The following is a 15,199-nucleotide window of genomic DNA, read 5'->3' as shown; positions in this document are numbered from 1 at the left end:
GTGAGACCGGACTTACCTTTGTGGAAGCCATGTTGATTCTTTTTCAGCTGGGCTTGTCCTTCTGTACGCTTACTAATTTTACCTTTAATGGTCCTTTCAACCAACCTACCCAAAACAGATGTTAAGCTAACCAGCCTGTAATTTCCTGGATCGCCTATGGATCCCTTTTTGAAAATTGGTGTTACATTGGCCTTCTTCCAGTCCTCTGATATAGAAGCAGATCTTGGGGTCATGTTGCATATTTTGGTTAAAAGACCAGCATTTTCATATCTGAGTTATTTGAGAACTCAAGGATGGATACCATCTGGGCCCCGTGATTTATTTGCTTTCCATCTATCAATACAGTTAAGAACTTCATTCCCTGTCACCACTAACTGCCTCAGTTCCTCAGAGTCCCATCCTTTAAAAAAATAGCTCAGGCATAAGCATCCATCTCATATCTTCTGCAGTGAAGACCAACAAAAATAATTCATTTAGCTTCTCTACAGTCTCCACATCCTCCTCCAGTACTCCTCCAACTCCATTGTCATCCAATGCTCCAAATGCCTCCCTAGCTGGTTTTCTGCTGCTATTTAAAAAATTCTTTATTGTTGGCCTTAATATTTATTGTTAGCAATATGCTCTTCTAAATGCTTTTTGACATCTCCTATTGTCTGCTTGCCTCGCTTTTGCGCAAGCTTGTGCTCCCTTTTGTTTTCCTCACTTGGACAAAACTTCCATTTTCTGAAGGAAGCTTTCTTTTCTCTAATAACTTCCTTGACACTGCTCGTTAACCATACCAGTGACCTCTTGGACTTGGTGCTACCTTTCCTAACCTACCTGTGGTATATATTTAGCTGAGCTTCTGTTATTGTGCTTCTGAGTAACCTCCAAGCATTTTGAAAGGATTTAACCCTCTTGGCTCCAGCAAAGGAGATTGTTACCTTGTCATGGTGCTGGAGCTTGAGCACCTCAATGACACCATGAGCTAAACCGTGAAGGGACACCCAAGATGGGAAGGTCATGGCAGAGAGGTCAGACTAAATTAGATCCCTGGGGAAGGAAACAGCAACCCACCCCAGTATTCTTGCCATGAAAATTAAATGGATCAGTACAACCAGAGATATGTCGGTATACCATCGGAAAATGGGACTCCCAGGACGGAAGATGGTCAAAATGCTACTGCGGAGGAACAGAGGATAAGTTCAACTAGTCCCAGATGTGATGACACAGCTAGCTCAAAGCCGAAAAGATGGCTAGCAGCCGATGGTGCTGGTGGTGAATGACGAATCCAATGTTCTAAAGATCAACACACCATAGGAACCTGGAATGTAAGATCTATGAGCCAGGGCAAATTGAATGTGGTTACTGGGGAGATATCAATATTAAATATAGACGTTCTGGGTGTCAGTGAACTGAAATGGACTGGAATGGGCCACTTCACATCAGATGACCACCAGGTCTACTACTGTGAACAAGAGGACCACAGAAGAAATGGAGTAGCCTTCATAATTAAAAAAGTGGCTAAAGCAGTGCTTGGATACAATCCAAAAAATGATAGAATGATCTCAGTTCGAATTCAAGGTAAGCCATTTAACATCACAGTGATCCAAATATATGCCCCAACCACAGATGGTGAAGAAGCAGAAGTAGATCAGTTCTATGAGGATCTGCAGCACCTACTGGATAATACACCAAAAAGAGATGTCATTTTCATTACAGGAGCCTGGAATGCTAAGGTGGGTAGTAAAACGACACCTGGAATTACAGGCAGGCATGGTCTGGGAGAACAAAATGAAGCAGGACATAGGCTGATAGAATTTTGCCAAGACAACTCACTCTGCATAACAAACACTCTCTTCCAACAACCTAAGAGATGACTTTATACATGGACTTCCCCATATGGTCAACACCAAAATCAGATTGACTACATCCTTTGTAGCCAAAGGTGGCAGACATCTATGCAGTCAGTAAAAACAAGACCTGGAGGTGATTGTAGTTGAGATCACGAACTTCTTATTGCACAATTTAGAATCAGACTAAAGAGAATAGGGAAGACCCACAGATCAGTTAGATATGAGCTCACTAATATTCCTCATGAATATGCAGTGGAGGTGAAGAATAGATTAAAGGGACGAGATTTAGTAGATAGGGTCCCAGAAGAACTATGGACAGAAGTTCGCAACATTGTTCAGGAGGCATAAAAAAAAAACATCCCAAAGAAAAAGAACACCAAGAAGGCAAGATGGCTGTCTTCTGAGACACTGGAAGTAGCCCAAGAAAGAATGAAAGCAAAAGGCAATAGTGATAGGGGGAGATATGCCCAATTAAATGCAAAATTCCAGAGGTTAGCCAGAAGAGATCAGGAATTATTTTTAAACAAGCAATGTGCAGAAGCGGAAGAAGATAATAGAATAGGAAGGACAAGAGACCTCTTCCAGAAAATTAGGAACATCGGAGGTAAATTCCAGGCAAAAATGGGTATGATCAAAAACAAAGATGGCAAGGACCTAACAGAAGCAGAAGAAATCAAGAAAAAGTGGCAAGAATATACGGAAGATCTGTATAGGAAGGATAATAATATCAGGGATACATTTGACGGTGTGGTCAGTGAGCTAGAGGCAGACATCCTGAAGAGTGAGGTTGAATGGGCCTTAAGAAGCATTGCTAATAACAAGGCAGCAGGATACAATGGTACCCCAGCTGAACTGTTGAAAATCTTGCAAGATGATGCTGTCAAGGTGATGCATGCCATATGCCAGCAAATTTGGAAAACACAAGAATGGCCAACAGATTGGAAAAAATCAATTTATATCCCAACTCCCCGTACGAAAAAAGGGAAGCACCAAAGAATGTTCAAACTATTGAACAGTGGCACTTATTTCACATGCCAGTAAGGTAATGCTCAAGATCTTGCAAGGTAGACTCCAGAAATTCATGGAATGAGAATTGCCAGATGTACAAGCTGGGTTTTCAAAAGGCAGGGGAACTAGAGACCAAATTGCCAATGTCCGCTGGATAATGGAGAAAGTCAGGAAGTTTCAGAAAAAACATCTATTTTCTAATTAAAGTCACCCATTATTACAACATTTCTTAGTTGGGAAGCCTCCCTGATTTTGTGTTCCATCTCAAGGTCAATTTGAGCATTCTGTTCTGGGGACAATAGCATTTTCCCAGCACTAAATTAGTTTTGGAGCCTGGTATTATCACTAGGGATGTGTGAAATCACCCCCATCCAGGTTCTCCAGTTCTCTGGATGCCCACCCAAGCCCTGCCCCTGCTCGCCAGTACCCAGATGGTGCTCGAGCCCCTCCCACGCTTGGCAAGCAGCCCACACCCACCCCAGCATCCTCGTCGAGCTCTGCAATCACCATTTTTTTTAAAAAAAACACAATAGCAATTGCAAAAATGTGCATGTTTTTTGTGTGCGAAGGTGCACATTTGTGTGTGTGCAAAAATGCACATCCTTCAAAAAATGCTCATTTCCCACATACATGATTATGCACATTCACAAAAATGCAACCACAAAGCTCAATGAGGCCACCAGGGTGAGTGCAGGCCATTTGCCAAGCACAGGCAGGGGGCGAGCAGGGGAAGGGGCTAGGTGAGCGGGGATCAGGGGTGCAAGCAGGGGTGGTTCCGCTGGATTCCCAGGCTGAATCAGGCACCCACGCCATCCCTAATTGTCACCCACAGCACTTCTGTGGAAAAGCCTACCCCCTTTAGGTGTTCTAGTCCACTCAACGCTATGCCCTCTTTGATGTACAGGGCAACAGCCTGCCCCAGTATGCCCTTCCCTGTCCTTCCTATAGAGTTTATATCCAGAGCTGACCTGGATAAAGCGGTTCGTTCCACCTGGTTTCTGCAATGCCGACTATATCCAGATTCTCCTTTAAAACCAAGTGCTACAACTCTCCCATTTTAGCTTGGAGGCTTCTAGAATTTCCATAGAAACATCAATACACAATGTCCCTCCCCAGATATCTCTGGCATGTGCATCTTTTGCTATGGCACTTAGGGCTCTTTGATTGGCTATCATGTCCTACCATATATTCATGGCCTATTCCCCACCCCCTTCCACATTTGGGCAATTGAAAACATTTTCATCTTCATCCCCTTGGGATGATTTAACCTGAACCAAATGCTTCCAAGCTCCTGTCAGCTTTCCCCCAGGGGTTAGTTTAAAAGCTGCTCTGCCATGTTGCTTCAAGCAGAGCCCATCCCTCTTGTACAGGCCCGGCTGGTTCCAAAATGTTCTCTAGTGCCTAACAAATCTGATCCCCTCCTCCCGGCACCACTGTCTCATCCACACACTGAGACACCTCAGCTTCACCTGTCTAGCTGGCCCTGCATGTGGAACAGGTAGCATTTCAAAGAAAGCCAAAGAAGCCAAAGAAAGGTGGTCCTGGATTTTAGCCTCCTACCTAGCAAGAAATTCTACAAATCTCTCTCTCTCTCTCTCTCTCTCTCTCTCTCTCTCTCTCTCATATTAACACACATATACACAAACAGAGCCACCCCTTTCACACAGAACATCCATGCCTTAAAGCAAATTTGGGGCCAGAATCTGCAAAGGTGACCCAGACATTGCTATACAATGTCCCCTCTGCCCCCTCTGCTGCCTTCTGTGAAATGGGTAATTTATGATGGCCATGCCCACCAAAACACCATTTTGAAACTGGGCACACCCTCTCATGGAAGCCATTTTGTGACAGCCCCCACAAGAGTTTGCAACATTCCAAATATGCCTTGTAAACAAGATGGGGGAACACTGGCCTAGCAAACTTCACAGAAGTCCTCTAAGGGTGCCTTAAAATAATGCTTAATCTTTTCTACTTATAGTCATGCCTTCTATTTTAGTGTAAATGAATGGGTTAGGAAATGCATTCTTAAAGTATTATGTACAGTAGCTTACAAACTCATGAACCTGAAGGTTGCAATCCTATACCCACTTGCCTGGGAGTAAGCCCAACTGAACTTATTGGGCAAGCCTTATTGGACTCAATCGGATATATTTTGCAATCAACATATATAATGCCTGGGAAGGTATAGAAATTAGGGCTGTGCACCACCTTGGTCCAAAGCCCAAATAATAAGGTGAAGTGGGCTGATTTGGAGGTGCCTTGGCATGATATGAGGTGGATCAGAACAGCACTGAAGTGACCTGAAGCGATGAGGCTCACTGTTGAGGAGCCTCGTCTGCCTTGGAGATTCATAGCTCTTTTGATGCCTTCTGAGCAGCCCAGGCAGGCTGGTGCCAAATGTATCAACTTGAGAGAGATCCAGAAGGGGCAGAAGAGGAGAAGGGAGGGAGCTTTACTTGGGGTCAGCCTCCGTTTGCTCATTGTGTGAGAGGCGGTGTTACTGGAGAGGAGAGGACTCTGAACATTGCTCGGCTAGAGCAGTGGTCTCCCAAGTGGGGTGCACGCATCCCAGGAGGGGCACAAGATGATCCATTGGGGTGTGTGAACCACCTGATAGTGGAGCAGCCTCCCGCTGCCCTGACAAGCGGCTGTTTTGTGCAATGCTGGTGATGGCGGCAACTGTGGCAGGATGGGATGGGAGCTGAGATGGAAGCTCCATGGAATTTCTCCCTCAGCTCCAGTCCTATCCTGCCTCTGCTGCAGCCACTAAGAGCCACTGCAGCAGTCTCCACCAGGCATGGCTGAGGATGCCACAGCACCAGAGCAGTGGGCATCCTGCCGGAGGAGAGCAGGAAGGAGATTAACCCTTCCCACTCTCCTTTGGCAGAACCAAGCCGAGAAGGAAGGACGTGCTATGACAGCTGTGTTGGGCTCTCCGCACCCAACCTTCTGCCATAGGTTTACCATTCACTATTCTTGTTTGTTCATTTAAAATTCCAGAAAAAATCACTGTAGTTGCTTATCTCCCCCACCAACCTTTTCAATTCTCTCTCAACAAATCAGTCAATCTTAGAGGAAATAAACCCTGAGTGCTCATTGGAAGGACAGATACTGAAGCTGAAGCTCCAATATTTTGGCCACCTAATGCGAAGAGAAAACTCTCTGGAAAAGACCCTGATGCTGGGAAAGACTGAAGGCAAAAGGAGAAGGGGACGACAGAGGATGAGATGGCTAGATAGCATCACCGATGCAATGAATATGAACTTGAGCACACTCCGGGAGAGAGCGCAGGACAGGAAGGCCTGGCGTGCTATGGTCCATGGGGTCACGAAGAGTCGGACACGACTGAACGACTGAACAACAACAACAACTTTGTTTATATATATATACACACACACACATACACATCTTTTCTTTCCTTGTTCTTGGCTCCCTTCCACCACCACCCCTTCTCAGTTCCTGTATTCCTTCCCTTCCCATTTTTGATTTCTTTTCCCTTTAAAAAAATACACACACACACACTTTCTTTTCTGTTAGGATTATAGTCAGTGTCCCCATCACCACCACCACCACTTTGCTTGCAATTTAGTGTTTGATTTTCTTTTGCTCTTGTGTCTGTGTGTATGAGTGTGTGCTTGTGCTGTGTGGACAAGCAAACTGTGTGTCAGAGGACTACACATAGTGCACATTTCCAAGAACAGTGGGCAAAGCACTACACACACATTATCAGCTATTATTTAAATTATATAATATTATGCTGTGTGGCAAAGCAAGCCAGCCCAATATGAGGCATCTTCAGGGTGTTGTTGGCAGGGGCAGAGCACTGTCCTCTCTCAAGAATAAGATATGCCCTGGTGGGCTAGGTATTGTCCTGTTTCAAGAATAATATGCCCTGGTGGGCAAAGCATTGCTGATGGGTTCCCAGGCTGCTCTTCCCTATAGCATATGAGGTCAGTGCTCATTGGCATGTATTAGCTCTTGAACTACCGCAATTGCCATCTGGCGGGGTTGCTGTGTCTCACTGCCTCTATCACACAAGACAACTGAGAGCCTGAGGTCATTAAAATCAACAGCAGAGATTTGGGATAGTAGTGACCTCCTCCGCTTCAAGACCTAACTTCTCTGTTTATTCTGAGTTTGGTCTGAGTTTCTAAGATAGCACAATTTACCTGTGCCTAGCACAAAACATCCTGGACAAAACTGTCTAAAATTTGGCAGGTGGACAACCTCCAGAGGGGCTGATAGCTCCCCAAATTCCATGCACTTCTGTGCAATCAGTGAACACTTACACCTCTTTGCTTTGATAGTTTTTGTGGAAAGAATCAAAATCTGTCTGCACGTCGCACAAAAACTACTGAGCCAAACTGAGTGAACTTTGGCAGATGGACACATTTATAGAAGGGCTGAGAGTTCCCCAAATTTTATGTATGTAACATAAAAACTGAAAAAGTTACAGCCAACTGAGTTTTCCCATGCAAGTCAATGGGAAACCAACAAAAACAAGTGATTCGGACATCCGAATCTTGCCTCGGTCCAAAGCAAAGTGGGGCTGCCTCATAAGCTCCAATGTGGCACCTGAAGTGAAGCGGGGGGTCAGTGCACAGCCCTAATTGAAATGCAATTAATAAATAAATACATGAATAAAATATTAAGGGGCATCAAATAAAACAAGTCATTTCTCCTACCTGGTTAAACCTCTTAGGCCACACAATGGCATTCTGATCAATGGTGAACTTGATCTCTGAGGAGGCCTGTCTCTCTAGACTCCCAACTTCCACTCTAGCAGTGGACATGTTGGGAAAAACCACCCAGTTCACAATGTAAAAGTCAGATGCCAGTTCCCCATCCTCATCCATATAAGCTCCATCCATGGAAGTATTGTAAAGATGGAATGTTCTCAGGAAAGGGTGTAGCTAGAATGACATAGAAAAACACACACACAATTAGGAATTTCTGGAAAGTCTGTGGTACATCTTGGGTCTGCCCATTTGCAGCTCTACTCTACACTGATTCTTCTAGGCCACTGAGCCCTGTCCTGGTATTATGGCAGGAATATGGTATCTTAGCATGTATGCAGAATTCCCAGTTGCTAGGAGACTTCTATTCACAGTGAAGCAATGGTGGGTAGATCTTCCCTTGACCTAAGCCACTCCCAAAAGTGCAGCCTCTGCAGGAGACCCCAACACCACAAATGGAGACCACCACTGCTTCTTCTGCTTGGCAGATTGTAGAATAGCTGGGTAGGTGATACACCCATGGAAACCTCATTTGGTTCTGGACACCTTTTCAAAAGAATAAACAATCAAAACTTGAAGGATTTCAGACTGGGGACCCTGATAGACCATAGTAAATCTTCCGCTACAGCCTTGCTTCCACATGGGTTGAAATCCCCACTATGGTTTTCCTATGAAACTCACTAGATTGCCTTGGCCAGCCACCAACTCTGAGCTTCACATAACTTACAGGTCTTTTCTGAGGACAAAAATGGGAAAGAGGATAGATGTGCCACCTTGAACTACTTGGAGGAGAGGTAAGGTATAAATTTAAACAATAAATGAAATGTGTGAAGGAGGAGGAATACCTGCCATGACTGTGCCCTTTGAAGTGCCTGCTTCTCCCCACCCACCATCCTCAGTCCATTCGATGGGGATGAGAATGCAGCATGTAAGGTCCGTGCCACAGCCTGGATGGAACTGTAAATAGTGTAGGTGTCTTGAGACAGGATTCTTTCAGTCACTTCCTGGGATAGGTTCTCCCAGTTCTCTTTCTCTCTGCATCTTTCCCAGATTTTCACAGACAGCACATGACTGGAATATAAACAATGAAATGCTGTCTCCCCAAACTGCTTGATGGCAACAGCAAATGATTCAAAATTGTCATGTTGTGTCCTTCTGTCTTTCTTGATTAAGAAGGACAAGGAAACATGGCTGTGCTGGATATCAAACATTTTGTACATAAAGCTGATGCTGAGTTCCAGCAGAGCTGTTGCTATCCAGACTTTCCCCATAGTCATTTTTTTGGTCTTCTCCGCTTCATGCATTATCACCAGTAGAGTGTGTGTGATCTGAGAGTCCACTGGACAAACAACTACATTGACCTGAGTTTTTACAAAACATGAAACCATGTCAAATATCCTCTTCCAGTTCAGCACTGGAATGCTTCCCGAGAAGGCAATGCAAATTCCATTCCTGATGACCACAGGTGTGAAGCTGCTCATGAACCATTCTCCGTTGTCATTGTCTGGAGCCAGGAGACCGATCCAAGTCCATCTGAAATGCAGGAGCAGTTTGACAATCCCCAGGTACGGAGGTTCTGGTTTTGGGACCATCCGGTAAAAGAAGGGGAACTTGTGTCTATCCTTGGGAACTTGACTGACAAAACCATAACTGACCTAGTAAAGAGGGGAAGAGATTGGGGGTTTTCAGAAATGATTAACTTTTTCACACTTTAGTCAATGGGGGGAAAGTCCACACTTTTGAAAAATAAACATTAGAAATACACACTTTTCCCATTTGAATGAGCTGAAAAACAGGTCAAAAAGAAAACAAAGAAAACGCCTCCATTGGTAGAGGCGTTCAGAGCACCGTCTGGTCCAGTTTTATTGGATGAGTTTCAGTTACTGAGGCCTGAGGATGCGGACAAGGTGCTTGGCCAAGTCCGATCGACCACTTGTGTGCTTGACCCTTGCCCTTCATGGCTTATTAAATCAAACAAGGAGGGGTTGTCCGGCTGGGTCCAGGAGGTTGTCAATTCCTCCTTGAGAGAGGGAGTGGTGCCTGCTGCTTTAAAAGAGGCAGTAATTAGACCACTCCTGAAAAAGCCTAACCTGGACCCAGAGGATGTGAACAATTATAGGCCAGTGGCCAACATCCCCTTCCTGGGCAAGGTGCTTGAGCGGGTGGTTGTAGAACAGCTCCAGGCACTCTTGAATGAAACAGATTATATAGATCCATTTCAATTGGGCTTCAGGCCTGGTTTTGGAACGGAAACTGCCTTGGTCGCCCTGTGGGATGACCTCTGCCGGGAGAGGGACAGGGGGAGTGCGACCCTGTTGATTCTCCTGGACCTCTCAGTGGCTTTCGATACCATCGACCATGGTATCCTTCTGGATAGGTTGTCTGGGTTGGGAGTTGGAGGCACTGCACTACAGTGGTTCCGCTCCTACTTGGATGGCCGATTCCAGAAGGTGGTGCTGGGGGATTATTGCCCTGTGCCATGGCAATTGTGCCATGGGGTTCCACAGGGCTCTATTCTATCCCCCATGCTGTTTAACATCTACATGAAACCGCTGGGGGAGGTTATCCGGAGGTGTGGGCTGAGGTGCCATCAATATGTGGATGACACCCAGCTCTACCTCTCTTTCTCATCAAAACCAGGTGAGGCAGTGGCTGTTCTGAACCAGTGCCTGGGCACGGTAATGGACTGGATGAGGGCTAATAAACTGAAACTCAATCCAGACAAGACGAAGGTACTGTTAGTGGGTGGTTCGTCTGCCCGGCTAGGTGATATTCAACCTGTTCTGGAGGGGGTTGCACTCCCCCTAAAGGATCAGGTTTGTAGTTTGGGGGTGCTCTTGGATCCAGAACTGTCACTTGAGGCACAGGTGAACTCAGTGGCACGGAGCACTTTTGATCAGCTTAGGCTGGTATACCAACTACGCCCTTATCTGGACAGAGCTAGCCTAGCTACAGTTATCCATGCTCTGATAACTTCTCGTCTGGATTACTGCAATGCGTTATACATGGGGCTGCCTTTGAAAACGGTCCGGAAACTTCAGCTGGTCCAAAATAGGGCAGCAAGATTGTTAACAGGGACTGGCCTGCGAGCTCATATTATGCCAGTACTTTTCCAGCTGCACTGGCTGCCAGTCCATTTCCGGGCCCGATTCAAAGTGCTGGTGTTAACATTCAAAGCCCTTAACGGCTTGGGGCCAGGTTACCTGAAGGATCGCCTCCTCCCATATGTGCCTGCCCGGACCTTAAGATCATCATCAGCGGCCCTTCTCCGTGAGCCCCTGGCAAAGGAAGTGAGGCGGGTGGCTACTAGGAGGAGGGCTTTTTCTGTTGTGGCACCCCGGCTCTGGAATTAGCTCCCTAGTGAGGTTCGCCTGGTGCTTACATTGTACTCCTTTCGGCGCCAGGTGAAGACCTTTTTATTTTCCCAGGCATTTTAGCTTTCTAAATTTTTATCTTTGCTGTTTTAAATCTGTATTTTAAACTCCTGTACTGCTGCTAGGTTTTATTGTGGTTGTATTGTTATATTGTGGTTTTAATGTTCTATATATTTTAAATTGTTTTATTGTGTGTTGTTTGGTTTTAGTTTTTGTGAACCGCCCAGAGAGCTTCGGCTATTGGGTGGTATAGAAATGAAATAAATAAATAAATAAATAAACAAGCTTTGAAGTGGATTTTGGAGAATTTCAGCAACCTTAAAATTGCTGGGTCTACCATCCCTTTCCATTTCATGGACAGTAAACTGTCAGACAAAACTAACTTGTCCAAGAAATGTAAGAGGCACAGGAGATGTCTGAGCCCCAAATCACATAGTTGTTCTCACAAACCAAGCAAATAGAAGTGGTGATGCTTCGAGAAACACACACATGGCCAAAACACCACACACACATGCTGCTGGGGTCTGAGCTAGCATTGCTTGACAAAGAAAGAGACCGTGGGCTGCAGTGAACAACCCCATGCAAATTCTATGATGGTTATAATTAGAAAAAAATGATTGAATATAAAATGTTAAACATCATACCAACCTTCTACAAATCTTTGGTGGATGCAACACCAAAAAAAGGACTCGTACCTATTCATATGAAAGTTGGCAAGTCCAATTCCCTCTGAAGCAGTAACTATCCCTGCAAATGTGATCAAAATCTACCAAGAAATAAACAAGTACCTGGCAGTTCCCAATAGATGGAAAGGCACACACACACATGTGCATGCACAGAGCACAAAAAATCCTGCATCTATTTTTTCTGACATTTTGCAGGCATAAACCTCTTCTAAAGGATAATGATGCTTACAAATATCATCCAGGATAGTCAGTGGGAACACGAAGCCTCAGACATCCAAACTTCCACTCCAAGCAGACTGGCTTCAGATATGTCTGAGCAGAACAGGGCCATTTTCCAAAGCACTCCATTGAGGTCAGTGCACAGTCAAACTGGGGGTCAGTGCACAGCTCTACTCCGCAGTGGCTCCCCAGCTTTCCCCAGCAGTGGTTACCAGTAATTCCTTGTTCTAGGAAGGGATGGGAGGGAGGGGGATTTGACATTGCGTGCATTCACTAAAGAAAATTACATTCCAGAAAATGTAATGGCATTTTGTGGTCCACAAAAGCATATACCCTAAAAAATCTGTGAGTTTTTTGGATGCCACAAAACTCTTTCTCCTTATTGCAAAAAGGAAGTCACTGAAAGGAAATTTAATTATGAGACAGATTTTATATTCCAGAGCCACTGTTGGATGGAAGTTCATAGAGGGTTCTTGAAGTCATGGAGTTTGCACTCATTCCACATTTGCTTTTACTTATATAATTAAATATAATTTATATAATTAAAAAACAGCACATTTCAGTATGACAACTTCCTGGATGGTTTTCAGTAATCCTAAAAATACCAAGTTGGATCCAGCCCAATTTTGTCTAATTAAGATCCCACTGAAATCAATGTGACAAGCTAGCTGTGACTTAAGTGTCATTGACTGCAATGGGGGTATGTGTAATTGACTTATCTTGCTTTCATATGGGGACTTTTATGGGGGATCCAGATAATCATGTCTTCACTTTTTAACCTCTCCCATGAATCCCAACTTCTCTTTCTGGGATTTTCTGTTACCAGAAAAATACATGCTAAGGAAAAATCATTCTGAATAGCTGCAGAATGCCTTTGGAGTGTTACTGCTAGGAGGCCTCCATCTGGAAGTACCCTTGGTTTGGATTCAACCCAGTATCAAAAACTGAAAACTCACTGCACCATTCATACTGTTTCAAACTCTCCTGTGCAGAAATGACAGGGGGAAATGGATGAGGGTGTATTCTAAGGATGGTAGAACCTCTCTCAAGCTGTATTCAATTATTTTGGTGAGTACTGTCTGTCTCCAGCCATACATGGTGATGCCCAGCCCATTGCCACCTCCTGGTCTTATCTGGAGAGACAGCAAAGTGGAAGCAGATTCAGCCTACATCACTCACCCCCATTCATACCTGTGGGATTTTGTAGATGTCCAGCATGCTTGAAATCTGCTTGGAGAGTTCAGAGTCAGTCCCCTGAAGAACTGCCAACAAGTTATTCTGTCTTCCACAGCTGAAGTTTGGAACTTGCTGCTGCCCAACAGACAGTAGGTCCACCATGGCCTCATAAGTCATTCTTCCACTGAAATAGTTTTCATAGATGTTGTAGCCCAGGGTGACATTGGGCAAGAGCCCTGGATTCTGGTTGATCTCATGAATGGCAAACAAGAAGGGAAGGACATACCAGTACCTGAAAGCTTCTATGCTGCAAGAAAAATACATGTCATGAGATGTTTATCCTCTATTCTATGGAAACATTTAACATTATTTACATCATTTACTAAAATGGCCTTTTTATGCGATACATATCACTACATTTAACTCTTAGCACTATACTCCAAGTGACACTGATGGGAACTTTCTTCCCAATGCAAACAGCAGTATGAGAGGGATATCTACTCACAAGAAAGGAGAACTGGATTACTCAGGACAAAGCATGACAATGCATACCTGCAAAGCTGAGTGTTTGGGCTCTGGGGATGGTAATTTATTTCTGATGGTACTCATTTTATTGCATATGCTTTCATGAACAAGTCCCCACTTCATTAGATGATTATGCTAAATTCTTCATTGGTTTTGCTGTCTGCAACACACTGATACCCCTCTGAAAGTTGCCAAGAGAGAAGGCATGTCCCTTCTCAAATCCTCCCATGTAGGCATTGGAAGGAGAACTCCTATATTCTATTCTATTAAAAATGCAAAAAGATTTTTAAAAACTTCAATATTCAGCTCTGTTGGATTTGATAGTATTCTTAAGGATGGGTATACTACACAGTTAATTCAAGACATACACAAGAAAATGGTGTCATATAACCCCACAACTGTTTATGCCACACATTGCAGACAAGCAAAGGTTCTGAATATGAAATAATGGCTTGGGATAAATACACTTATGGCAAAACTAATAATTTTTACTAATGTGCATGTCTTTCATTATGGCTTTTATTAAGTGTTTTATCAATAATGCCTTTTATTAGGTGTTGTAAACTGGACTAGTGCCATATGTACAAATGTGTTTTAGAGCATTATAATACCTCTTAGTTATAAAAGTGCCCTTTAGTAATCTGTTGTTGATCTGATTGATCTGTTTTTAGGTTTTACATTAAAAGAAAAAGGATGTTTAATTTCACATTAGAACTCTGATTTTTTTTTTCTGAGCATGTGTAGCCTCACATTGCAAACTCACTTAATGACAGCACTTTCATGAGCACAGGAATAAAAAGGAAGGATCCTGTGGCCCAGGCTGGCTCAGGCCCAGGTCCCTTTGCGGCTGATCCCATCACCTCGCTTCTGCCAGGTCCCTTTGCGGCTGATCCCATCACCTGCTGTTCTCTGGGTCATTGCTTCCCCCGCCCCATGGGCCACAGAGCCCCAACATCCAGCCTAGCTGCACCAGAGCTGGCAGTGGCAGCTGTCCAAGGATGCGTGATCCTGGCAACGCTCCTGACTGAAGAATTCAAAATGAACATCACAAGCTGCAGCATTTGCAGTTGCAGGCAGTGCGCTACCTGAATGTTGCCTGAGCAGCTGAGCACCCTCCCCAAGAACCTTTTCTCGAAAGCAAAACTGGCCACAATAGGGATGTGACTCTCCAGAGACAGACAACAGGAAGGAGAAATTCACTGTCCCTGCTAAAAATGAATGGCCGGAGAGTATGAATTCACAGTCAGGCAACTCATTACTTACGGGCGAAAGCTGGTCGAGGGAGGGTTGAAGAAGACATATGGTTCAAAGATAGTATTTAGTGTAGCAGTGATCCCACCAATCATGTAGTCTCCTGGCCTGTAATAGTTAAAGGGGCTTTTTTGTTCACTGATAACCGTCACTGGGCATTTTGTCTTCAGCATCCCACAGGAAACATGGGGCAGGAGAAAATGCAATAGCAGCAGCAGCAGCAGCATGCTGGAAATGCCCGCTGTAGTATCTCTCTGCCTCCCTGCCTCCACATGCACACACAAACACCCTGGGACTGGTCTCAGAGCCAGCTAAGTAGAGGCCAGAGTGTTTCTCAAGGGCACGGCTGCAGAGACTATGCAAATAGGGATGGAGTCCAGCCACAGCCT

Source organism: Heloderma suspectum, chromosome 2 (genome assembly GCF_057233095.1).
Source record: "Heloderma suspectum isolate Gila_16-S chromosome 2, 16-S_ref, whole genome shotgun sequence".
Lineage (NCBI taxonomy): Eukaryota > Metazoa > Chordata > Lepidosauria > Squamata > Helodermatidae > Heloderma > Heloderma suspectum.
Note: the sequence above shows the minus strand (reverse complement) of the source record.